General features: G+C 51.0%; 1 pseudogene; it reads left to right on the top strand.

The window, feature by feature from the left end:
• LOC120388018 lies at positions 1-27,979 on the top strand (annotated as a pseudogene).

Genomic DNA, 27,979 nt, shown 5'->3' with positions numbered 1-27,979 from the left:
ATGGGGCAGCTCAGAGTAGGGGAGCAGGGCACCATGTGACACTGGAGATGCCTGAGCTAAGCAACAAACTCTTGACTTTAGTTCCTGTTGCATATAGTCTGTTTCCTGGTTACTGCCAAATATAGCTGCCTGCTACATTACAGCTGTGTAATGGGGTGGGGCAAAGCCTAATTATTGAGCACCTACTGAGCACGGTGCAACCTCCAAGTTGGTGGGAGATGTGGGTGCTCAGCAGGTGCACAGCACCCCTCAGGAGTTGCTTCAGAGTGCTGTTCTGTAGCTGGCAATGAGATTTTTGCTGTAGTGTCCCATTATGCACATAACTGCTTTTTCCTCTTTCATATGCAAAGCGTGTGCAGTCCTCGGCTCCTGGAAAGTTTCCAGAGTGGTCTGTGGAGTTTCAGAGTCTAGTGGTCCTACTGTAACCTGTGTTCATGGATCCATAGATTTTAAGGCCAGAAGGGACCGTTCCGATCATTGTGTTGTGCTCTTCCTGCTTGCAGCTGAAGGAGCACCCAGAGAAGGGGGTGTATGTGAAAGGACTCTCCCTGCACACCGTGCACAGCGTGGCCCAGTGCGAGCGCATCATGGAGACGGGTTGGAGAAACCGAGCAGTGGGCTACACCCTGATGAACAAGGATTCTTCCCGCTCCCACTCCATCTTCACCATCAACATGGAGATCTATGCTGTAGGTAGGTGCCAGATTCCTGGGTCAGGCCTTTGGGAGACTGAGCATAGAACCAGCCTGTGCAATCTGGTGGATAATCCCAGAATAAAAACTGGTGCTTGAATACAGCTGAGCAAATCGTTGATTTTTCTGTTCTATTGCTGAACCACAGTATCTGTGGGGAAAAAATCGGTTTGTTTCTAAATGAAACTGAATGGGTTTTTTGAGTTTTTTTCACCAAAACAAAAACTGAAAACATTCCATGTGGGTCCAAATTAAATGTTTTGAATGTCTGTTCAAATGGACATTTTCAAAATGTTTTGTTTTGATTTTTTCTAAGGTATTTTGACCTTTTCAAAAATGTTGTTGTCTGGTTTTTTTGGCCAAAACAATTTGTTAAATTTGACCAACATTTGCAAACGGTTTCAGAGCCCTTGAAAAATGCATTTTTCAGTGACTGTATTATTTGCTGAAAATTTTCCCAGTTCTAGTCTTGAATGATTTTAGGTCTAGAATGAGAGCTGTGCCTTGGCACCAACATTCACTACAATGCAAAGTGACTGAGTATTTTTTAAATGTCTTTTCCCTTGCTCACCTGTGGAGGGAGGGGGACAAGTGTCCTAAACATTGTTTGGGAGCATATTTCCCTCTGTTTTTCTTCTAAAATCCTTATTTGATGCTGTTGAGAGCTGCTGGACTGACAGCCCCGGTGCCTGAAGGCCACACTTGCACTTGGAATTCATAGATTGTAAAGCTGGAAGGGGCCCTTATTCTCATAGAATCAGAATCATAGAAATGTAGAGTTGGACAGGACCTGGAGAGGTCATCAAGTCCAGCCCCCTGTCCTGAGGCAAGACCAAAAAAACCTAGACTGTCCCTGACAGGTGTTTGTCCAACCTATTCTTAAAAAGCTCCCATGATAGGGATTCCACAATCTGCCTTGGAAGCCTGTTCCAGTACTTAACTATCCTTATAGTTAGAAAGTTTTTCCTAATATCTAATCTAATCTCCTTTACTGCAGATTAATCTAATTACTTCTTGTCCTGCCTTCACTGGACATGGAGAAGGAAAGGTTACTTACCTTTCTGTAACTTGAGTTCTTCGAGATGTTTTGTCCTTATGAGTGCTCCACTGCAGTACGCATGCACACCTCTAACTAGTCTGACCTCCTGCTTAACACTGGCCAGAGAACTTCACCCAGTTCTTCCTGCACTGAACCTACGAACTTTTGATTGAACTACAGCATATCTTTTAGACAGATACCTAATCTCAGTTAAAAGATCCCAGGGAAAGAGAATCCCTAGGTAGTCTAATCCAGTGGCGAATTACTTTCACTGTCCAAAAAATGTGCATTTTATTTCCGGTTTGGATTTTCCTGACTTCGGCTTCTAGCCACTGGACTTTCTTTACTCAATAAAGTATGGCTAGAAACAGGGCAAGTTGCCCCTAGATATCACCATGCCAGTGTGTCTCAACCTGACACACCTGAAGGGCCACCTTTAGGAGTGAGAGAGGAGTTCAGTCTCCCATGCTCCATTCAGTCCTTGGCCTCTGCTGAGTGCTAATAGTCTGGTTTTATTTCCTTCATCTGTTCTCCATTCATGGGAAATTTGCACAATGTCTTCCAACTGTAATTGCAGATGCTGCTGATAGTCCCTCATTTCCATGTATAGAGAATTTACTCACCAAACATTTACTGAAAATGGGGAATGAGGAGGACCTCAGAATAACCCAATTAGCTGATCACGTGGGTGTTAACTGTGCCTTGATTTGCTGAACCAGATCCTGCTTCACCAACTTCTATAATATGGGACCCTCAAATCCTGACGTTACCCTAAGAATCAAAAGTAAATGCTTACTCTCCTCTCGTGCTCCAGATAGGGCTTGGGTTGCAGTCTAAGTTGGAATTATTTGTCTTGTTTAGAGGCTTTCAAAAAGTGGTACCTCTGTTTTTGCAGCCCAAACTAACAGGGTGAGAATGGCTTGTCATTTAATTAACTTATTAGGGAAGCCCCCTGCATTCCATGGCAAGCTGGGCCTAAATTCTGTTTCAGTGTCTCTGGATTTTGCAGTGCTATAGTGCAGCAGACTGGAAATTCTGCATCCGTTTCATTTACATTTGAGATTGGATGTTTTTACTGGCTTTAACATGACAGTCATAATCCAAACAGTATAGTGGCCTCTGCTATTTATTTTGAAATTAAATTACATTTGTTTTACACTTTGCTCATGTTTTCAGTTTTTATGCCTCAAGATTTGTTATTACGATCCACAGCAGCATAGTAGAAGATGGAGGAGAGAGGAGGGTGAAATATGATATTTTGGCAGCTGTATATTGGACAGTCTGAGTTTGGGGCAATTGGGGAGGTGTAGGAGCAAATTTGGGATTGTGGAATAAGCACATTAGCTGGATGTTTCTACTTAAATGACCGTCAGTCAAATAGTTAACAAAGTTGATATTTAAACTGTCATCTTTAGGTTTCAGATTGGACCCCCATTAAGATGAATGGGGAAGATCAAGCTGTCTGCAGTCTTGGGAAGAAACACAGCATCACTGACTTATAGTTCATATTTTTAAGATTCCCTTCACAACCATGAGATCTACAAAGACTTTTTAATGCACGTTTAGATTCCAGAGTGAAAATATGCAGCAAATAGTAGATTCTGTGGCTGCAGATTTATGAAATACACAGGTCCCTTCCCATTAGTCCAGTGTTTCTGCTTGTGTAGGAAAAGCCCCTGGAGGGCCGGGCCAGTTTGTTTACCTGTCCCGTCCGCAGGTCCGGCCGATTGCGGCTCCCACTGGCCACGGTTCGCCGCTGCAGGCCAATGGGAGCTGCTGGAAGCGGCGCAGGCCGAGGGACTTACTGGCTGCCGCTTCCAGCAGCCCCCATTGGCCTGCAGCGGCAAACCGTGGCCAGTGGGAGCCGCAATCGGCCGGACCTGCGGACGGGACAGGTAAACAAACTGGCCCGGCCCTCCAGGGGCTTTCCTACACAAGCGCGCACCCCAGTTTTAGAAACACTGCATTAGTCCTCTCTGAGCCTTCAAAGGAATGGTGCTTTCCCTTGATTTGGTGGGAGGGAAGAAGTTTTAGACTTGTCTCATGCTTCTGCTGTCAGAATTAGTTGATGGACTAGAAGAGAATTAGACAGTGACAGCCTGGCTTTCCAACCTGCTTGCAGGCATTTTAGCAAGAGTCTGGGGACTTGTTACACCAGGGAAACTAACTCAGTAGTTGTATTGATTGAAACAAACAAGCTCCTTGGGTACAATTACTGGCAGGAGCCAAAACAACTACTTAAATTTTAATTGCCAGTTGCTGCTTACAAACCCCCACTCTTCAGAGAGTCCATTTGCCCCAGGGCTCAGAAAGGACAGTCAGAAGGGGTGGCACTATATTCAAACTCCACCTATTTTCCCCAGTTTCACCCACAATCCCTGAGCTGCCAGATGTTTCTGCCAGAATGATCAGTGATGAAATAGCTAGCAGTGCTTTATGTCATAATCATTAGGGTTCAGTGTCAACACTCCACTGTGATGAATAGGCAGTTAACTTCTTGGAGCTGTTGTTTCTGTCTGTCTAACTGAGAACTCAGCTTTCACAGAGTGCATCAGTTTATGCTTTGTTGACATTTGGAAGGTTTTCTTCACAGTCTTAATGGCTAGAGACTAATTTTTTGAAATGAAAGTTTAGATTTTGCAGATATTGATGGGGCCATCACAGTAGTGCTGACCCTGTCGAACCCTTGATGCACTCCATTGTCAGCCTCATGCTTGTGGCCAGTTTTACTCTTAAACCTGGGTTTGTGATGGCTGGGAATAGCAGGGAAAGGGATGTTTGAAATGAAGGATGATCCAGCACTTAGGGTGGTAACCTGGCACATGGGAGACCTGGATTCAATTGTCTGCTCCATCACAGACTTCTTATGTGGCCTTGGACAGGTCATTTAGTCTCTCTGGACCACAGTTCCCCATCTGTACAGTGGGATACTAGCCCTGCTCAGCTTCATGGTGGTGAGAATGAATCCATGAAAAATCATGAGGTGCTGAGATAATGTAGCCCCTATTATCACAGTATCTACCATAGGTAGAGTTTGCAAAGTCTGACTTCCTAGCCTACTTTTTATTCACTGGAGAATCACCCTCCTTTTGTTTTATTTTCCTTAGTTCATTGAATGAGCATTTGCTACTTATCTAGCACCTCAGATGCTGACTGGCAGAATGGGGCTTAGGAGGGACTAAGACAGTTGTTTTCCACCTAGTGAGTTACTTGAAAAAGAGACAAATGCGCACTTTAAAAACACCTTCCTTCTGGCTCAGAGTGCTCTGTATGCTCCGAGAGTGGGGTAATTTATGGAGGTGCTGAGAGTCAAATGGTTCAATACACCCCGAATGAATCCGAGCACATTGGAGTTCTGGGGTGAAATTCTGGCCCACTGAAGTCTTTGGGGCCAGGTTTTCACCCTGACCTTTATCCTTCAGTCCCTAGTTAGCAGGGGTGGGCAGCATTCCCGCGCCCTGGATGGGGAAGGAGTGGCTCACATTGGAGAGAAATCCCCCTGGCCAGACTGGCAGCAAAGCTGATAGGTTCTGCAGGGAACTGCTTGCAGCTTTTCTCAGTCATGAGGATAGTCCTAGAGTTTAAGGCCAGAAAAGATCACCAGATCATCTACTCTGACCTGTATATCACAGGCCCTCAACACCACTTGGCACCAGCACACTAAACCCATCATCTGAAATTACACCAAATTATTACAGCCCACAGGAGACTAGCCTGTTCTATGCCACAGGTGTAGATTACACGGGACTGAGCTGCACCAGTGCCTGAGGCCCCACAATGGCAGGGAAATGATTAAGTGAGAGAGACCCACTCAGCTCAGGGGCTTCTTAATTAACAGAGACTTGCCCAGTGCCCAGTGTTCAGACTTTCTGGGCAAGCGGAGGAAACAGAAGCAGAGGCTGACCCCTCGTCCATCTCCCAGCCCCATGATCGAGAGCACGCCCATGTCCATTGCTGGGGACGCCACACCGCTTTTGGATGAAATGGATCGATAGGCCTTGCTGGACCTGACCCTTAACCTTTGTTCTTTCTCTGGGGAGGGGAAGGGGAGAGAGAACAGCTGAGAACGAGTTCCCCTTCTCCTATTTTATACTTCATAAAACGATGTGAAACGACACTTGGTGTGTCCACCCACATGAGCTAATATACCTGGCAGGGCTGGCATCTATACACACACACACATCATAGGAAGGATGCTGCAGGCGCCTCTGCGCACTAAACCTTGGTTCACCGTGTGGAAGCTCAGCAGAACAGTTATAAAGGTCGATCGAGGCCCTTTAGAAATGAGCAGCGACCTGCTTTCACAGCCAAAGACTAGAAGGCAAACCCAGCTGGAAATGCCAGCTCTTGGCCTAGAGCGAAGTTTTATTTTGATCGTCTTGTATTCTGACCGTCGCCTGTCCCGCTCCGACCCACGGAACGAAATCATGTGGGGGCTCGGACAACTCAGCCCAGATCCTCTGACATTTCTGCTACTGTATGCTTGGTGGCTCCTTGTGTAGGGGGCTCTGCAAAACTCCACCAACTGCCCCAGCTGTATTTGCAAGGCTGTGCAAGCAGAGCAGCTCTGGGCTAGGGCTCTTGCCAGAGCGAGCAGCAGCTGGTTCACAGGCTCATCCTCTCCTGGCTTCATTTGGGACAATATTTATTCAGTTGGTTTTTAACTCAGACTGCAAAGCAAAACCCTGGGTAACAGCAGCTTTGCCAGGAGTTAGCAGGAGCTAAGGCACTGCAAGGGCAGCCACTCCTGTGGTGAGGAGAATGCAAATCAGCCTGAGTGCATGTCCTCTGTCATACTGCTTAGCTCTGTCCACATGTAACCGAAAAGGGTGAATAAATAGTGTTTCTACTGAAAAAAAAAAAAACTTGTGCAGTTTCAGCTTCTTTTGATCTTCACTCTACTTATTTTTGCCGACTTTTCTGTCCCTATTTCCCTTACCCAAAATAAGCAAACGGAAAATAACAAACTGATAACCAGCCAGCACAGCACATTTAAAACTCACTTAAAATCACTACCAGCATTTCAAATCAATCAGCTGTGCACAGATCCTGCTTGATTTCGCCACCGTGACAGGTTCGGTCACAGAGACTCCCCTTGAGACCCCACCTGATGTGCTGAGACTTCCTCTGAGCCCGCTTTTCCCTGCCAGCTTGGGACTTCAGTACGCTGTCTTGTTGAGCCAGACACACTAGCCTCCTGCAAACACAGACCCAGGTCTGAACCAAGTCCTCCAAATAGCTGCAGACTTAACTGAAAACAGCTTAAGAAGTGCTTCTGTCTCTAGCACCCATACATCAAGCTCCCATTGGGATCCTAAATCCATTTTACTCTGTATAAAGCTTATACAGGGTAAACTCATAAATTGTCCACCCTCTATTACACTGATAGAGAGATATGCTCAGCTGTTTGCTCCCCCAGGAATTACTTACTCACTCTGGGTTAATTTATAAGCAAAAGTGATTCTTTTAAATAGAAAAGTAGGATTTAAGTGGTTCCAAGTAATAACAGACAGAACAAAGTAAGTTACCAAACAAAATAAAACAAAAACACGGAAGTCTAAGCCTAAGACATTAAGAAACTGCTTACAGATAAATCTCACACTCAGAGATGTTCCAATAAGCTTCTTTCACAGACTAGACTCCTTTCTAGTCTGGGCCCAATCCTTTCCCCTGGTACAGTTCTTGTTCCAGCTCAGGTGGTAGCTAAGGAATTTCTCATGACTGCAGCCCCTTTGTTCTGTCCCACCCCCCTTATATAGCTTTGGCACAAGGCGGAATCTTTTGTCTCTTTGGGTCCCCAGCCATCCTTCTAAATGGAAAAGCATCAGGTTTAAGATTGATTCCAGTACCAGGTGACATGGTCACATGTCTTGGGAGACCCCAAGCCTTCATTGTTCCTGGCCTGACTCACAGGAAGGCTTGCAAGTAAGCAGAGCTATTTACAACCAATTGTTCTAGTTGATGGGAGCCATCAGATTCCAAACCACCATTAATGGCCCACACTTTGCATACTTACAATAGGACCTCAGAGTTATGTTTCATATTTCTAGTTTCAGATACAAGAATGATACATTTATACAAACTGGATGACCACACTCAGTAGATTATAAGCTTTGTAATGATACTTACAAGAGACCTTTTACATGAAGCATATTCCAGCTACATTATATTCACACTCATTAGCATATTTTCATAAAATCATATGGAGTGCAACGTCACAGTCACCTCAGAGTCCTGGCCCACCCTGTCCACTATCCCACCTCTAGCTATGGACATTGCTGCTGAAGCTTTAGAGGAAGGTGATCCCTCCCCTCCAAAAAAAAAAAAAAAAATTAAAAATACAGAATACATGGGCGTGGGGGGAGAAATTCCTTCCTGAGCCCATTACACTTAGCATTATTGTGGGGTGAAAGGTAGGAAGGAAATGTTACAGAGGGGAGGGTCACTTCCTGGTCCCTGGTAAACAAGGTGTTAACTTCAGCTTAGCTCTTGGCTTCCTCATGCAGTGGTACTCAGGGGGAGAGCTGTAAATTGGTTGCTTAGGAGGGAAAGGGGGCAGAATCCTTTTAGGAAGGTCAGGCTCAAGGGACTGGGCTGAATCCCAATCTGGGGAGTTTTCTTGTTTTCTGCTTATACTTTCCATTGTCCGCTGAGGAGGAGCAGACTTTGACAGTGCACGCTCTCCTCCTGCTGAGTCATTTCACCAGCTTCTAAGCAGTGAAACTTGAACCTTGGAGAGTGTTTGCAGCCCCCCTTGGGATGCCAGGAACCCACATGGTGATGTCTTGATAGTGCTTGTTTCCCTGGTGAGGGCCACTTCCTGTGTCTGTGCACCACAGGCAGCCCTATGAGCATCACCATACACTGAGGCAGCTTTGATTCAGGCCTAGAGAGAAGCTGTAGGCTGGAAATTGAACTAAATATTGCTTCCAGGCTTCTTGGTTCCCCCAAGCCTTTCCTGGTAGTCCACTTGAACAGATCCTCCTCTCTGGCCATTCACATCCTCTGCTGCTTGTACTGCCCATGTGTTTCTTCCAGCCATGCTGATTTCCTACCCCATTGACTCTTGACTCTCATTTCCATTCTCCCTTATCTCCACCCCTTTAACTTCTCTCTCCCTGCCTGGCATTGATCATTTAACTCCATGAAACATCCTGGGGGATATAGTTTGTATGAAAGAACCTGTAAACTCCACCAGAGAGGTCCTTTGGGGCCATCTGCCTGTCCCAAGTCAGGGTAAAGGAGGAGGGTTGGGCGTGGGGCTAGCAACTCCACCCTGTAAAAATCAGCTTGCTACAGAAACGCCAACAATAGAGTTAACAAAGACTTTTAGCCTGGAAAAAGAAGGGTCTTCAACTCGAAGATGCATGACGCTGGGTGGTGAAAGCCGCGAGGAAGCCACTAAGCCGATCACCCTTCTTGCAGCCAGGAGGATTACCATTGGCACATGGAACGTGAGGACCATGTACGAGTCAGGAAAGACGGCGCAGGTTGCAGCAGAGATGAGGAGCAACAACCTGACTCTACTAGGCATTAGCGAGACAAGATGGATGCAAGCTGGACAGAGACGACTGTTGACAGGAGAGCTGTTGCTGTATTCAGGACATGAAGAGAGCGACGCACACCACACACAGGGAGTAGGCTTCATGTTGTCCAAGCAGGCACAGAGAGCACTGATTGGTTGGGAGGCACATGGTCCCAGGATCATCACAGCATCCTTCAGAACTAAAATGAAGAGGATTAAGATGAATGTTGTTCAGTGCTACGCTCCAACCAATGACAGTGAAGAGGAGGACAAAGACTACTTTTACAACAGACTCCAGAAAATATTAGAGACTCTCCCAGACAAAGACATTACCATCCTTATGGGAGACTTTAATGCCAAAATTGGACCTGATAACACAGGATACGAACAAGTCATGGGGACCCATGCTCTGGGAGAGATGAGTGAGAATGGAGAGAGATTTGTGGATCTGTGTGCACTTAACAATCTGGTCATAGGAGGCAGCATCTTTCCTCACAAGCGGATCCACAAGAGTACCTGGGCACGCCAGCAGGCATGACAGAAAACCAGATCGACCATGTCTGCATTAGCAAGAAGTTCAGAAGATCCTTGCAGGACGTTAGAGTTAGAAGAGGAGCAGACGTGGCGTCCACCATCACTTAGTGGTGGCCAGATTGAAGCTGAAGCTGAAGAAGAACTGGATAGACGCCAGACAGAAGAGCGAAGTACAACGCCAACCTTCTGAAGGTCCATAAGACCAATGAAGATTTTGGATTGACGCTGAAGAATAAGTTTTCAGTACTACAGGATCGGTCTGAGGAAGAGGAAGACAGTGTACTCAACAGATGGCAGAAAGTGAGAGACACACTTAGGTCAGCATGCCAGGAAGTGCTTGGAATTAAGAAACACCAGCAGAAAGAGTGGATCACAGCAGAGTCCTTGACAAAGATAGAAGACAGAAAGAAGAAGAAGGCAGCAGTCAACAACAGCAGGACTAGAGCAGCAAAGGCCAAAGCTCAAAAGAGTATGCTGAAGCCCACAGAGCAGTGAAGAGGAATATTAGGAAGGACAAGAGAGATTATGTGGATGGACTGGCAGCAGAAGCAGAGCAGGCAGCATACAGCGGTAACATGAAACAGCTGTACGATACTACCAAGCGACTGTCTGGAAAGTTCAGCAAGCCAGAATGTCCTGCTAAAGACAAGCAGGAAAGTCTATAACAGGAATAGAACTACAGATGAACAGATGGGCGGAGCACTTTGAGGAACTCCTGAACAGACCAGCACCACCAAATCCACCAGACATCGACCCAGCCAACGAGGACCTCCCAATCAATTGCGATAAACCAACCAGAGACGAGATCAGAAAAGCCATCACCATGATGAAGAACAGGAAGGCGGCTGGACCTGACGATATCCCAGCAGAGGCCCTGAAAGCAGACCTGGATGCCTCAGTGGAAATGCTGTACCCTCTTTGAGAAAATATGGGAAGAAGAAGTGATTCCGGCTGACTGGAAAGAGGGATATCTCATCAAAATCCCCAAGAAAGGAGACCTCAGCAACTGTGCCAACTATAGAGGAATCACACTCCTGTCGGTGCCAGGAAGGTCTTCAACCGAGTCCTCTTAGAGAGAATGAAGGATGCCGCGATCCACAGCTACGAGATGAACAGGCAGGTTTCCGCAGAACAGATCATGCACGGACCAGATAGCAACGCCCGCATCATAGTCGAGCAGTCTATGGAGTGGAACTCCTCGTTGTACATCAACTTTGTTGACTATGAGAAAGCATTCGATAGCGTGGATCGAGAGACCCTCTGGAAGCTCCTTCGCACTATGGCATCCCAGCAAAGGTGGTCAACCTGATCAAGAATTCATACGACGGCATACACTGTAGAGTGATCCATGGAGGGCAGCTCACAAACAGCTTCCAGGTGCGAACCGAGTCAGACAAGGATGCTTGTTGTCACCACTTCTCTTTCTCGCCATCGATTGGATTATGAAGACATCCACTTACAAGCGTAGGAATGGAATCCAATGGTCATTGTGGACCCAGCTTGATGACCTGACTTTGCCGACGACCTTGCACTCCTTTCGCACAGTAAACAGCAGATGCAAGAGAAGACCAACGAGTGGCAGCCACGCCATCACAGGTTGGCCTCAACATCCACAAGGACAAGACCAAGATCCTTAGGATCAATTCCATCAGCAACGCACTCCAGTCACACTGAATGGAAGCCCTGGAAGAAGTGCAGTCCTTCACCTACCTAGGTAGCATCATCGACCAGCAGGGTGGCACAGACGCAGACATCAAAGTAAGGATTGGTAAGGCAAGAGCAGCCTTCTTACAGCTCAAGAACATCTGGAACTCCAGAGAGCTGTCTTTGGCAATAAAGATTCGACTGTTCAACTCCAACGTGAAATCAGTCTTACTGTATGGAGCTGAAACCTGGAGGACAACCAAAACAACCACCAGGAAGATCCAGACCTTCATTAATAGCTGCCTCAGAAGGATTCTCCAGATCCGCTGGCCAGACACCATCAGTAACATCCACCTCTTGGAGAGGACCCATCAACTCCCAGCAGAGGAAGAAATTAGAAGGAGAAGGTGGGGCTGGATAGGACATACACTACGCAAGCAGCCAACCAACATCACCAGACAGGCACTGCAGTGGAACGCCCAAGGCAAGCGGAAAAGAGGCCGCCCAAGAAATACCTGGCGACGCGACCTTCAGGTTGATAGCAAAAAAATGGGCTATACCTGGAACCAGCTAGAGCGAATGGCCCAGGATAGAAGACTATGGAGATCTGTTGTTGGCGGCCCATACCCCGGTTGGGGTGACGGGCATGAATGAATGAATGAATGAAAGAACCTGTACAAGGTAAGAGTCTCAATCCTGCACGGTGCTGAGTGTCTTCTGCAAAATTCTGTGTACCCTCATCTTCCATTGAAGCCTATGGGAGGTGAGAGTGCTCACGGGATCAGAATCTAAAGCGGTTCAAGAAGTTTTGCTGTGTATTCTGGGAACCAGGGCCCTGATTCAGCAAAATAGGTAAGCACATGATTTCAATGGGACTCAAGCCTGTCTTAGAAGTTATGCATGAGTATATGTGCTCTTCTGAATCGGGGCCTATGTGCATATGAAGTCTAGGGCCCAAATTGATATGTAATGCCTAAGGGCAAGAGGCCTGGTCCTTGTCTGGTGAAGTTGCTTCTTCTTAAAAGAACCCAATCCCACATTGTTTTCTTGCAGATGAGAGAGGGCAGGATCACCTGAGGGCTGCAAAACTCAACCTGGTGGATCTGGCTGGAAGCGAGAGGCAGTCCAAAACCGGAGCCACAGGGGAGCGTCTCAAAGAAGCCACCAAAATTAACCTCTCTCTCTCAGCTCTGGGCAATGTCATCTCAGCCCTGGTAGATGGCAGGTGCAAACACATCCCCTATCGAGACTCAAAGCTGACCCGGTTGCTGCAGGACTCCTTGGAGGAAACACTAAGACCCTCATGGTGGCCTGCCTGTCTCCTGCTGATAACAACTACAACGAGAGCCTCAGCACTTTGCGCCACGCCAACCGGGCAAAGAACATCAAGAACAAGCCCGTATCAATGAGGATCCCAAAGATGCTCTGCTGAGGGAGTATCAGGAGGAGATCAGGAAGCTGAAGGCCATTTTGGCTGAACAGATGAACACAAATAACTTGTCAGGTATGATGCCCTTGAACTGCTCCAGAGTTGCTTTATCATTGGCCAGAAAATTACACCTTAAATATACAGAGTGCACATTGGCATTTCTCCCCAACCTCCCTTCTGCCTATTGGGGAAGGTTTCTTCAGCCCAACACCAGCAGCTTTGGCCTTTGAGTTGGGTGGGAGGGATAGGGGTAAGGATGGGAGCAGTCTGTTTTCAGATGGGGAGACTTTAGGAGGGAGCAGCCTCTAGGACCCATCCTCCATACTGCTGGATAGGAGCAGCCTTTCATGTAGGGGCTAAGACTCTATGGCCTTTCTTCCTTCCCTGCCCCAGCCAGAACCAACCTTCAAGAGAGCAGGCAATGTCCATGCCCGCTTGCCTCCCTACTGCTGATCCTCCTCCTGGGCCTGAGGTTATGTTAGGTGGCCACATTAAGTGGTACTCCTGCCTTTTCTCTCTGAGGGAAGGGAAGGGAAGGAGCTGCATAGGGGCTATGAAGCTTGAGAAGCACAAGTTCACAAGATCACTGCTCCATTTAACCAGACATCTTGCCTGCATCCCGTAGCTTTAGGCTTGGGTGAAGAGGCAGCATTCTCCAGCCGTTAGAGCAGAGGACTAGGCATCAAGACTCTTAGGTTCTGTTCTCAGCTCTGATGCTAATTCTCTGTCTAGGGCAAGTTGCATAACATTTGTGTGCCTCAATATCCTCATCTGTAAAATGGGGGTGAGAATGATCCCCCTCCCTGAGTGAATAGCTAGATGAAAACCAGGGACAGGAAGACTCCAATTAGCACTGTATTCCAAGCATCTCTCACTCTTGCATTTACTGCCATAACCCTTTCACATCACTGCAGACCTGTACTGCTCTCAGAAATGTGATCCAGTGTCCAGGGAACAATGTCTTTCTGTGTTGAAGGGTTTAGAGTGTCCTACGCGGTAAACTACTTCCCACTGCCAGTCTGGCCACAGGCAAAGATCATACCATTGTAGCCCTCAGTTACATCCTGGAAAATAATAGTAATAATATCTAGACTAGACTAGAATTATCTTCAGCCTTTTACATACCTGGAACCAAGCTGTTTAAAACTCTGTCCTTCCACACAGCAGTGACTTTCTCTCAGGTGCAGCCCCAGCACAGAGCATTCTCTATCAGGGTGGACTGTATCCTATTAGCACAATTTAAAGGAATGTCTAGGCCAGAGGTCTCAAACATGCAGCCATGCGGCCCCAAGGTTATTTTCTGCAGCCCGCAAGGTCCTCGCAGCCCCACCCGCCCTCCCTCAGCGTTTAGCCAGAGCGGCCCGGCCCGACGCGCACCGGGGGCAGGGTAGGCTCCCTGCCTGCCTGCCCTGCCCCCACGCTGCTCCAGGAAGCGGAAGGAATGTGGGGGAAGAGAGGCGCAGGGGTGTGTGTTGATGTTGCTTCAGGCACCGCCCCCAGCAGCCCCCATTGGCTGCAGTTCCCCATTCCTGGCCCTTGCTCCCCCACATTCCAGCCGCTTCCCGGAGCGGAGCAGCATGGGGGCAGGGCAGGCAGGCAAGGAGCCTGCCCTGCCCCCCTGGTGCGTGCTGGGCCAGAGCCCACTCCCCGAGCCCCTCCTGCAGTCGAACCCCCTGCCCTGAGCCCCTTGCCGCACCCTGCACCGACCCCTGACACACCCTCCTGTACCCCAACCCACTGCCCTGAGACCCCTGCCGCACCCCTCCTGCACTCCGATCCCCTGACCCCTGCCGCACCCCTCACCCTTCCTGCACCCCACACCCCAACTCCCTGCCCTGAGCCCCCTGCCACACCCCACGCCCCTCCTGCACCCCCTGGGGGCAGGGAGGAGGTGGAGTTGGGGTGGGGATTTCAGGGAAGGGGTTGGAATGGGGGCAGGGAAGGGGTGGGAAGAGGTGAGGCAGAGGCGGGCCTCATGGAAGGGGTGGAGTGGGGCGGGCCGAGGACAGCTCGGGAAGGTGTCAGATGCAGCCCTCGGCCAATGTACTAATCCTCATGTGGCCCTCGTGGTCATTTGAGTTTGAGACCCCTGGTCTAGGCTGACACATTCCCTATCATCTGTTAGCCTCTTTCTGTTGGTTAGTTGCCAAATGATCTGTGGACAGTCCTCTGTTGTATGTGTGAGTAATCTTTCTCCTTTCCTTAGGTCTGTTACCTGCTGAGACTGCTCAGCTGGAAGTGAAGCCAGCTCTCCTACCTGAACCCCAGCCAGATGTCGAGGCAGAGAAGCAGCTGATCAGAGAAGTAAGCCAGGGAGCGTGACCCCCAAGTTACTTCCTGCTGGGGGTTGTCCACTTTTACAATCCTCAGCACAACTGTAGTGCAAGGGGGTACTGTGTGACCTTCTTGGTACACCTCTCACGCACCTCACGCACCCCCACGCACCTCAATCTTTGGTCTTGTACCATAGACAAAACCTGTGTTGTTGGAGACTATGTTACAATACCACTGTTTCCCAACATTGTTTCATTTTGTTTTGGAGATGGGATGGAACTGGGTTCCCAACTGGGGTCAATTTGCATTGTAGAAGTGCCTTAGCTTTCAGCACTCCCTGCCATTCTAGTGTGGAATCTCCTGTCAGCAAGGGGTTCAGCGAATCTGATCTGACCAACTATTGAGCCAAATCCTGAGCCTCCTACTTGCTTCTTAGTTAGACTAAACTCCCAATGACGTCAGTGCTGCTGGTTGCTTAGGTGATCATTAATGAGATATAGAACCTTTCGGTTCTTCTTCGAGTGCTTGCTCATATCGATTCCAGTTAGGTGTGCGCCGCGTGCACATTCGCTGGAAGATTTTTACCCTAGCAACACTCGTGGGTCGGCTGGGCGCCCTGGAGTGGCGCCGCTATGGCACCAGATATATACCCTGCCGACCCATCTGCCCCTCAGTTCCTTCTACCGCCTGCTTTGGTCGTTGGAACAGTGGAGCGCGGCTGAGCTGACCTCCACTTCCCTAGCTACTCGTAGTTCTCTCGTTCCTTGTTGTGTATATAGTTAAAAACTTTTTATATAATTCACTTTAGTTTATTACTTTATAGTATATTTAGTATAATATTAGTTAAGAGGGGTTTGGGAATAGCCCTTCCCGCACTCGTGCCGGGCCCATGCCCGGTTCACCAGGTTTCAAAACCGTGCTTGGCCTGCCGCAGGTCGATGCTGACAGGAGACCCACACGACTCCTGTCTGAAGTGCCTCGGGGAGACGCACCTGACAGCTAAGTGCCACATTTGCAAGGCTTTTAAGCCAAGAACAAAAAGGAGCGGGACATTAGGCTAAAGCAGCTCCTCATGGAGGCGGCTCACGCCTCAGCCTTCAGCACCGAGCACTGGTCACTCTTCAACAGAAGCACCTCCTTGGCACCGGACCGCAGCGGCACGCCAAGGCTCTCAGCACCACCCGCCGCTGGCACCGAGGCCGCTCGACGCGCCCCTCTCCCGAGGTCGAAAATCTAAGACTCCTGCTGCTTCCGTGCCACCTGCACCGCAGCCAGAGAGCTCATCCAAGTCGGACCGCCCGGCGCCGACACCCGCCACGGCACCGACGACGCCTGCACCGCCAATTCCCGGTCCCACAAGGGCCATCGAGTCTGGTGCCTGTCAGCTCCCGGCCAGACCCGTGGTAGAGCTTAATATCCCGCCCATGCCGGAGACGCTCAACGGCGAGGGATCTGATTTTGATGACAGAGTCGATATTGCCTCCGCCTCCGGCACCGCTGGTGCGGGCGATACAGTCTATAGGCAAGCCGCCTTGATTCGCCACCTCTGTTGGCACAGCAGACCGCACCGTTTCTAGATCATGGTCCCGCAGACGCAGGTCCCGACGGCGCGCGCGCGCTCGCCGCCGCAGTCCCGCACCGCTCTCCTCTGCGGTACCAGTCGCACTCGCTGCTCCAGTCAGCATCCCGGTCACCGCCCGATATTCTCGGCACCGCCCAGGCACCGTGACTCGTAGCCGCTCCCGATGCCGAGCCTCGAGATCGCGCCGACCTCCCGGCACCGCTCCAGTCGCAGGTCCCGATCTGCCTCCCGGCACCGTATGCCTCCCGGTACCGGTATCTGGTGCCAAGTAGAGCTAGGCCTGCTAGAGACATGGACTCTGCTCAGAGCCTCCGCTCCTCCATGGCCTTCCAGGCATGCTTCAGAGTCGTCCCGCTGACAGCTATTATGCACAGGACCGTGAGTCTGATGTGCCCACCGGGTCTTCCAAGAGGGACAGGCCCAGGACCTAGGCCCACACCTGTGGTCCTTCTGGACGCCTTGGGCGTACACCAGGCCCAAGGGGCACCAGTAGTTCCGTCCGCCAGCACCATCAGAGCACCAGGTGCCAGAGGTGACAATCAGCCATCCGCCTCCCGCTGGTACAGAGGAAGCTCCAGTCCACCCACCGACTCCCAGTCCCACTGGAGCAGGAGGTTGCTCAGGAGCAAGAGGCCACGCAGGACCCTCTCGTCCCAGGTGTCTCCTCTTCCTCTTCTCCAGATGAGGCGGTGGCAGGGACATCTTCCTCGGGCCCGCCTCCAATCGACCTGAGGGCCCACCAGGACCTCCTCAGGAGGGTAGCACTCAACATGAACCTCCAGGGAGAGGAGGTCCCAGAGGTGGAGGACCCGGTGGTGAGCATTCTGTCGGCGGATGCTCCCACCAGAGTGGCCCTACCGTTCATTCGTACCATCCAAGCCAATGCAGACAATATATGGCAATCGCCGGCCTCCATCCCACCTACGGCCAGGGGAGTCGAGCGTAAATATATGGTGCCCTCTAAGGGGTACGAGTATTTATATGTCCATCCTCCTCCCTGCTCACTGGTCGTTCAATCAGTTAATGAGAGGGAACGCCATGGCCAGCAGGCGGCAGCCCCAAAATCGAAGGAGGCTAGGCGAATGGACCTGCTCGGCCGTAAGGTGTATTCAGCGGGCGCCTTACAGCTCTGGGTGGCGAATCAACAAGCCCTCCTCAGCCGCTATAATTACAAAACATGGGTGGAGGTGGGGAGATTTACGGAACTACTCCCTCAGGATTCCCGCCAGGAGTTCGCGGCCTTCTTGGAGGAAGGAAAAAAGGTGGCCAGAACTTCCCTCCAAGCCTCGCCGATGCAGCCGACTCAGCAGCCAGGACTCTGGCTCAGGTGCTGCCATGAGGCGATCTCATGGCTTCACGCTTCCAACCTCCCACCCGAGTTGCAGTACACCATCCAGGACTTGCCGCTCGATGGTAAAGGCCTCTTCTCGGAGAAGACTGACCCTAGGCTGCAAAGCCTGAAAGACAATAGGGTCATAATACGTTCGCTAGGCATGCACACACCAGTGACCCAATGCAGACCCTTCCGCCCCCAACCGCCCCGTCCATATTTTGTGCCTAGAAACAGGCAGGACTTTGACAGGCGGCACGGTCGAGGTGGGTGTAGACACCAGTCAGGACCCCAAAGGGCCAAAATCAAGGTCCTCAAACCACCAGCGGGACCAAAATCTAACTTTTGAAGGTGCGCCGAGGACAGCGTACAAGTACAGGCCAGGATCCTTCTCCTCCCTTCTCCAACCATCTCTCCTACTTCCTCCCGGCGTGGTCCCAGTTAACCTCGGACCTCTGTCCTACGCACGGTGGAATATGGATACCACCTCCAATTTGTTTCAGCCCCACCCTCCCACCCCGTCCCTCTTCAGGGACCCTCTCACGAGCAATTCCTCTTGCAAGAGGTGCGGTCGCTCCTCACCATGGGAGCTATAGAGGAGGTGCCAAAGAATGAAAAGGGCAAGGGCTTTACTCCCGCTATTTCCTAATCCCCAAGTCGAAGGGTGGTCTCAGACCCATCCTAGACCTGCGAGGACTCAACCAGTTTATGGTAAAGTTGAAGTTCCGTGATGGTATCCCTGGGGACCATTATCCCATCCTTGATCCTGGAGATTGGTATGCCGCCTCGATATGAAGGACGATATTTTCATATCACCATTTTTCCTCCGACAGGAGGTACCTCCGCTTCAGAGCCAACCATCAGCACTTCCAGTTCACGGTCCTGCCCTTCGGCCTTCCACAGCCCCAAGGGTATTCACAAAGTGAATGGCCGTGATCACCGCATATCTCCGCCGACGCTGGATACACGCAGCTCGTGATCTGGACGATTGGCTCCTCTGGGGACCTCCGAGACACAAGTCGCCCAGCATGTGGGCATCGCCAGGGACCTATTCACTCATCTAGGCCTGGTGATCAATATAGAGAAGTCCTCTCTGGTTCCCACACAGAGGTTAGACTTCATAGAAGCGATCCTAGACTCCAATCTCGCCAGGGCCTGCTTACCACAGCCGCGGTTTCAAGCAATGGCAACAATCATCCACGGTCTGCAAAATTTCCCGACGACCTCGGTTCGCACTTGTCTCAGTCTCTTGGGTCACATGGCTGCATGCACGTCAGAACCAGGCATGCCAGGCTCCGCCTCTGTCCGCTACAAACTTGGCTCAACTTGGTATACCGCCTGAGCAGGGACTCAATAGACACAATAGTCACCATTCCCCGAGCACTCTAGGCTCTCTAAACTGGTGGCTGACTCTCCCTGGTGTATGCAGGGCTACTGCTCCATCCGCCTCAGCCCTCAGTGTCCCTGATGACGGACGCTCTTCTCTCGGCTGGGGCGCGCACTCGAAGCCTTCAGACGCAAGGCCTCTGGTCACCTCAGGAGCTGACCCTGCACATAAATGTCTGAGAACTGAGAGCAGTCCACCTAGCATGCCAGGCATTCCTGCAACATTTACAAGGTCATGTGTCTCAGTGTTTACAGACAACACAACAGCCATGTACTATATAAACAAACAGGAGGGACTCGATCTTCTCCCTTTGTCAGGAGACCATCAGACTCTGGGACTTTTGTATAGCCCACTGATAGACCTGGTAGCGCCCTTTCTCCCGGGGGTTCGGAACACTCTGGTGGATCGACTGAGCAGGTCATTCCTCTGCCACGAGTGGTCGATATGCTCAGATGTTATTCATTCGGTTTTCCAGAGGTGGGGATTTCCCCACATAGACCTGTTTGCTTCCCGCGAGAACAGGAAATGCCAGATGTTCTGCTCCTTCCAAGGCCTCTCACCAGGGTCGATCTCGGATGCATTCCTGATGCCGTGGACGAACCGGCTGCTTTATACCTTCCCGCCGTTCCCGCTGGTTCACAAGGTCCTGCTAAAACTCTGCAGGGACAGAGTGCACCTAATCTTGATCGCCCAGCGTGGCCCAGGCAGCACTGGTACACCACGCCACTCGATCTGTCACTAGCCAACCCGACACCCTGCCACTCCACCCAGACCTCATAACGCAGGACCACGGCAGACTTCGCCACCCAGACCTGCAGGCCCTTCACCTCAAGGCGTGGCTGCTGCATGGCTAAACCAGTCAGAGTTGCGTTGCTCTGCCTCAGTAGAGCAAGTACTCCTGGGTAGCAGGAAGCCTTCCACCCGGTCAACGATCTGGCCAAATGGAAGTGTTTCTCCTCTTGGTGCGGGACACACAGTGTTACCCCCGCTGAGGCCTCGATCCCAACCATCTTGGATTACCTCTGGTCTCTCAAACAGGAGGGCCTGGCGGTATCTTCCTTGCGGGTGCACTTGGTGGCCATCTCTACCTTCCATCCAGGGTGGAGTGGCCGCCCATGTTCTCACACCCTATGGTCTCTAGATTTCTTAAGGGCCTGGAGCACCTATACCCACAGGTACGACGCCTGCCCCAACATGGGACCTCAACCTGGTTCTAACCAGACATATGTCTCCCATTTGAGCCGTTGGCAACATGCTCCTTTCTATACCTGTCCTGAAGACAGCTTTTCTCGTGAGCCATTACATTGGCCAGACGAGTTTCCGAAGCCAGGCGCTAACGGTGCACCCACCGTGATACTGTGTTCCACAAGGACAAGGTGCAGTTACGACCACACCCGCATTCCTCCCTAAAGTGGTATCGCATTCCATGTCAACCAGGATATCTTCCTTCCGGTCTTCTTCTTCCCGGCCGCACTCATCACAACGGGAGCAACAATTGTACTCCTGGATGTCCGAGAGCGCCACATTTTATATCAAGCGGACAAAATCATTTCGTGAAATGTCCCAGCTCTTGTTGCAGTGGCAGACCGAATGAAGGGTCTACCTGTCTCATCCCAGAGGATCTCATCATGGGTAACAGCGTGCATCTGTTATGACTTGGCTCATGTACCCTCGAGCCACCTCACCGCACACTCTACCAGGCCTCAGGCTTCATCTGCCGCCTTCCTGGCTCGTGTACCTATCCAGGAGATATGTTGTGCAGCTACCTGGTCTTCGGTCCACACCTTTGCTTCACATTATGCTCTGGTCCAACAGTCCAGAGATGATGCAGCCTTTGGCTCAGCAGTTTTGCATTCTGCAACATCTCACTCCGACCCCACCGCCTAGGTAAGGCTTGGGAATCACCTAATTGGAATCGATATGAGCAAGCACTGAAGAAGAAAAGACGGTTACTCACTTTTGTAACTGTTGTTCTTGAGATGTGTTGCTCATATCCATTCCAAACCCGCCTCCTTCCCCACTGTCGGAGTAGCCGCAAGAAGGAACTGAGGGGCGATGGGTCGGCAGGGGTATATATCCGTGCCATAGCGGCGCCACTCCAGGGGCGCCCAGCCGACCACCAAGTGTTGCTAGGGTAAAATCTTCCGACGAACGTGCACGCGGCGTGTGCACACCTAATTGGAATGGATATGAGCAACACATCTCAAGAACAACAGTTACACAGGTGAGTAACCATCTGTTACTTGGGATTCTGCAATTATTATAGGCAATTTGTAGAGGGAATTACTGACCTTTGTTGACCCTTACATTAACTCACCATTGGGGTATTTCCTCATAGGAAAAGGCCAGGCTCTGCATCCAGATGCCAACTACTACCAAGTCAGTGAATCCTTTGGAGACTGGTGAACTCTGAATTGTGAGAATGCTTTTCAGATGTTAATAGATAAAGTAGCACGCACCAGGTGCATTAGTTTTGGCAATATTAAAAGAAGATATCTACTACACAATGATGCTAATATGGAAGGACTTGGAGGAGTCCTCTACCAAGAACATCCAGATGGATGGAGACCAGTTGCCTATGCTAGTAAGAGTCTAGTATCATTGAAAGAACTAGCCAGTTCACAAACTAGAGTTCTTAGCATTAAAGTGGGCTCTGACCAAGAAATTGCATGATTATCTCTATGCAGCCAAATTCACAGGCTCCTGGCCTGGTTCCCCTGCCTGAAGGGTGCATGGGTGACCCCAATAGCTCTGTTTCCTGCCTGAGGGATGTGTGGGTGACCCCCTGGCTCCATACCCTTGCCTGAGGGGAACATGGGTGACCCCAATAGCTCCATTCCCACTGACTGAAGGGCGTGCAGGCAACCCTCGGCCCGGTTTCCCTATCTGAGGGGTGTGCAGGGGACCCCTGCCTCGGTTCCCACCTCAGGGGCACGCAGGCAACCCCTCTGCTCGGTTCCCCTGCCTGAGGGGCACATGGGCAACCCCTGGCTTGGCTGCCCTGCCTCAAGGGCATGTGGGTGACCCTCCTGGCTCCGCCCCTGCCTGAGGGGTGCACGGAAGCCCCGGGCTTGGCTGCTGTGACGAAGTGGGGGGTTTTCTTGGGGTTTCTGTGTTTTCCAGTGGTTTGCATGCACAGGGGGTGGGACTCAATGTCCCTGGATGTTACTGGTTTAACGAGGTGAGGGGAGAGGGAGTTTGTTGTTACAGAGGACGGGAGAGGGACTTGGGACCCCAGCTCAGGAGACACAACCGGTTCTGGCCAGTGGGAGGACAAAGGGCTGCAGAGAGAGGACCCCGGTGACCTGACCAGCCGGTTCCAGCCAGAGGAGAGCTGGGAGGAGAGGAGACCCAGGCCTTCCTGTTTACGACCCTGTTTACTGGAGAGAAGACAATGGACTGAGGCGGGGCTTGAGGCTGGGGATATCAGAGGCCCAGCTGGGAAGCAGGGGGGCTCGGGGCTGGCGAGGGGAAGCAGGCAGAGCCCACCTGGATGCAGGGAGACTGGGATGTGCTGTTATTGTGAGAGGCCAGGCCTGAAGCCCTGAGAGTTTCCTGTGCTGTGTTCAACTCTCAATAAACCCTCCTGTTTTATGCTGGCTGAGAGTCACAGGGTTGCATCAACCCCTTTGGGGGTGAAGAGGCCTAGGGGGTCCAGAGCACGTGGACTCCCTGAGGGGGCCCACGGCAGACAGACGTGCTAAGGCTCAGAGAGGTGCGGCTCCAGGAGGTGGAGGGGCCTGACCCCTAGAGAGAGTGGACCCCCGAGAAGGGCCGCACGGGGCCATGAGTGGGCACGATCTGTGAGTCCGGGACAGTTGCCCCTGCCTGAGGGGCACATGGGAAATCCCCCGGCTCGGTTGCCCCTGCCTGAGGGGAGCTCATGTGACTGTCCCTGGCTCAGTTCCCCCTGCCTGAGGGGGCGAGGCGACCCTCCCCGCTCTAGCTCTTTCCCTTGCCTGAGGGAGTGCAAGTTGTTGGTGGCACCAGGCATGGCCCAGTGTTGACAGAAGGGTGGAAAATGACAGTGCCAATGAAGGCTCCTGTATTAGGCCTCTGCTTGTCCGAACCGCTCCATGTTTAGACTTTAATTAACTCCACAGGCTAGATGGAAAGAATGGAATGTGTGGCAACTAGTTATCAGTACCAGGAGGTAATTATACAGCCTGCTTGCACCTGGCTGAAGGGAGTGAAACAGAATGACCGGTCAAGAAAAGTTACTAACAAGATAATATGTTTTTTGCCAAGTATGATTTAACCAGCTCAATATAATTGCTGCTTTATAATGTGCTTGCTGTATGGGAACTAGAAGGAGGGAAGAAGAGGGGGAAAGGGGAGCTGGGCATTGGGGGTAATAGACATGCTTAGCTAAAATCATGTATAAAGAGAGAGAGCTGCTTGTATGGGGTGTGCTTGATCTGAGACCTGTCTGTGTCTCCGAGCACGGCGCTTTGAGATCTCAAAATAAACCTTTTTTGCTTCTCCACCCTGGTGTGTCTAATTGGAGTGAGGCACTGGCAACGAACCACTGTTGCTGTCGCCTCAGGCCTTTGTGCCGGCAACAGTTTTGGCGCCCCTGGGTGGGCTTGAGGCTAAATTTAGCCTTGCCCGACCTCCTGGAGGTCGACGGATTGCGGCGACGACCGATGCCCAGCACGCACCGGTGACTTCATCGGGGCCTCGCGGAGACGCGTGTGGTCGACCCGGAGGGCACTACGGTGCAATGCGCCAGATAGTGGAGAAGCAGCTACGGGCGACGGTGGGGAACCGGTCTCGTGGATAAGGTAGGAACAGTCCAGTGCTGTTAACCTTTGTTTGCCTGTTAAGACCTGGGGATGCCCAGTGTCTTCCCATAGGTATGGGGCAGGGACAGAGTACAGGCAGGGTACGGTGTACACCCTTAGAATGCATTCTGATGAATTGGAAAGTGTTTGAAAAAGATCCATTGACTAAAAGTAAACTGAAAAGATTCTGTACAGTAGACTGGCCTCAGTACCAGCTAGAGGGCCAGGAAAGGTGGCCACCGGAGGGATCACTTAATTACAACACGATCCTTCAATTAGCTTTGTTTTGTCAGTGAATGAATAAGTGGAATGAATTTATGTATGCACAGTTGTTTATGTTGTTGAGAGATAGGTCAGATCTGTTGCAAGAGTGTAATTTGACTCCGACAGGCTCGGCAGTCACTGTTGTTAGTCCCCCGAACCCCTCCCCGGTTGTAATGGCAGAGTCGGTGTCCCCTTCAGCTCCTACACCCCCACCGTATAAAGACCAGGTGCCTCAGGTTTCAGAGATTGCTCCTTCAGTGGGACTTTATCCGTTGATTACTGAGACTGTGGTGGCCCGCCCGGGAGCGGAGGGGCGCCGGGCCACTACTATGCTAGTTTACTCACATGTGCCTTTTAACCCAGTGGACCTAGCAGCCTTTAAGGCACAGGCAGGGGAATTCTCCACGAATCCCAGCAAGTTTATTTCAGTTTTTGAGGGATGTTTTGCCAGTCACAAGCCTGACTGGGATGACTGTAATATCCTTATGAGGACCCTGTTGTCTGAAGTGGAGAGGAATCAGGTTATAGCTAAGGCAAGAGAAGAAGCACAACTAAGGCATGATCGATCCGCTAATGTTGCCACTCCTGCCAATATGGTCCCCTAGCAGATCCTAGGTGGAATCCTAATGGTCAGACCCGCCACTGTGTACAAGGAGCTGCTCTTGCTAGACTCCGACGCCAGCTGTTCGCCATAACAATTGGGCCAAACCTATGAGCTCATACAGGAGCCTAAGGAAAGTCCGTCGCTTCTGCAGCGCATCCGGGATACCATTCGCAAAACACTAACGCAGACCCTGATAATGCAGCAACTGAGTCAATTATAAAAGGTATCTTTACCAGCCGTGCTGCCCCTGACATTAAAAGGAAATTGCAGAAAAAGGAGGATTTGATGGGCATGTCTGTGGCACAGATTTTGGAAACTGCAAACAAGGTTTACAGCCTCAGGAGGGAGAGAAGGAAAAAGGCAAGTGAAGATGATGGTTGCAGCAGTACAGGCCAGTGACAAGAGGAAGTTTCAGGAAGGTGGTGGAAGGGGCCGGGAATGAGAGGTCGTGGACGTGGGCGCCTGGCTCACAGGAAAGGCGCTTGGGACGCAATCAGTGTGCCATATGCCGAAGGAGGGACACTGGAAAATGAGTGCCCGAGAGGGAAGATACCCCTATGATGGCAGCAGAGAATCAAGACTAGGGGTGTCAGGGGAGACGGACTATCCTGCCCCGAACCCCGAGTAAAAATGCGGTGGGAAATTCGAAATAGACTTTTAGTAGACTCTGGAGCAGCTCGAACCGCTGTAAATCAACCCCTTCAGCTGCCTGTGGCAGATTCCTCACTGTGGTCGGGCGCTACAGGAAAAGGAATCAAATGTCCAGTGTATGCCCCAGCAGAATGTGCTTTGGGAGACAAAATTCTCTCCCACAAGCTGGTTTACCTCCCAACTGCCCAACGCCTACTGGGACGGATCTGCTTTGTCGCTAGGTGCCACCCTGCACTTCACCCAAGATGAAATCACTCTCACCTTGCCCCCAGAGAATGCCTGGATAATGACTCTTGCAGTTGAGCCTCAGCCATGCAAGCCCCAGAGTGGAGCCAGTGGGAGGACCAGGTTTTTCCTTTAGTATGGGCATCGGGGTCCCAGGAAAGGCAGCACATCACACCCCTATTAAGGTTCAGCTCCTGCCAGGAAAAGGTCCTGTGCGGATCAAGCAGTATCCGATCAAGAGGGAGGCCAGAGAAGGGCTGCAGGAAACTATAAATCAGTTTCTGAAGTACGGGGTACTGTGAGAATGCCAGTCAGCCTGGAACACCCCCATCCTGCCTGTTCGAAAGCCCAATGGCACCTATCGGCTGGTCCAGGACCTGAGGGCAGTTAATGAATGGGTTAAGACTCTGCACCCCTTGTTCCAAACCCGTATACACTGTTGGCATCTATAGGAGGGCAGTACACCCACTTTTCGGTCCTAGACCTGAAAGATGCTTTCTTCACAATTCCGGTCGACACACAATCTCAGGAGATTTTCTCCTTCGAGTGGGAAGACGACCGAAGGGTTAAAAAGCAGCTTTGCTGGACTGTTTTAGCTCAGGGATTTAAGAACTCCCCCACCCTTTTCGGCCAGGCTCTGGCCAAAGGCCTGGAGGAGTGGAATACCCGGACGGGATCCTCCTCTTGCAGTATGTGGACGACCTGTTAATTGGGGCTGTGGATTAACCCCTTGCCTCCTCGCCACTGTGAGCCTCCTGAACTTTGTTGGGCTCTGAGGATACCGGGTAGCTCGGAGCAAGGCTCAGATTGCCCTCTCAGAAGTACAGTACTTAGGATTTCACATAAGACAGGGGGAGAGACAGCTTTCAAATGAGAGGAAGGAAGCAATCTGTCAAATTCCTGTCCCAAGCAATCGTAAACAGCTCAGGGCTTTTCTGGGCATGGCAGGCTTTTGCAGAATATGGATCCCAGAGTTTGGACTGTGGGCTAAGCCCTTGTATGAATGTGTTAAGGGAATGGATCACGACCCCTTTCACTGGTCCTCAGAAGCTGACAAGGCATTTAAAGTGTTAAAGCGAAGCTAATGAAAGCCCCGGCACTCGGTCTGCCAGACATCTTTAAGCCGTTTCAACTGTATGTGCATGAAAGGAAGGGAGTGGCTCTAGGGGTGCTTACTCAATTATTAGGCACTTGGAAACGTCCTGTGGCATATTTCTCTAAACAACTGGACTGTTGTTAAGGGGTGGCCAGCTTGCTTGCGAGCTGTCGCGCAACTGCCCTAGTGCTTGGTGAAGCAGAGAAACTGACTTTGGGGGACTGTGCAGGTGTATACCCTCATATGGTTCAAGCCCTGCTGGACACTAAGGGTGGTCTCTGGCTCACGAGGCTCGGTAGCTCGGCACCAGGCTAAACTCCTAGAAAATCCTGAAGTTACTCCTGCAGACCTGCCCCTCCTCAACCCAGCCACTATGTTGCCAGAGACAGAGGAGCAGGAACATGACTGTTTAGAAATCATAGATGCCCAGTACTCCAGCCGCCCAGACTTAAAAGATCAGCCACTCCCCAATGCAGAGTATGAGTGGTACACTGACGGCAGCAGCCTTGTTACAGATGGGCAAAGGAGGGCGGGCTATGCTGTTGTAACTTCCATGAGACTGTGGAAGCGGAAAGTTTGCCTGCCGGAACGCCAGCCCAGCTGGCTGAATTGGTAGCTTTAACCCGCACTGAACTGTCAAAAGGAAAAAGAGTTAACATTTTTACTGATTCCAGATATGCCTTTGGAGTGCTACATGCTCATGCAGGTCTCTGGAAGCAAAGAGGAATGCTTACAGCTCAGGGGTCCCCGGTCAAGCATGGGACACAGATTCTCCGGCTTCTGGAAGCGGTGCAGCTCCTCAGAGGTAGCAGTGGTGCACTGCAAAGCCCATCAAAGAGAAGACCAGGACGTAGCCAAGGGCAACGCCAGGGCCGACAGGAAGCCAAGCGGCTGCCACCCTGGAACCATTGGAAGCTGA

The sequence above is a fragment of the Mauremys reevesii genome, linkage group 21, assembly GCF_016161935.1.
Source record: "Mauremys reevesii isolate NIE-2019 linkage group 21, ASM1616193v1, whole genome shotgun sequence".
Classification (NCBI taxonomy): domain Eukaryota; kingdom Metazoa; phylum Chordata; order Testudines; family Geoemydidae; genus Mauremys; species Mauremys reevesii.
This window is presented reverse-complemented; position numbering and strand designations above follow the sequence as displayed.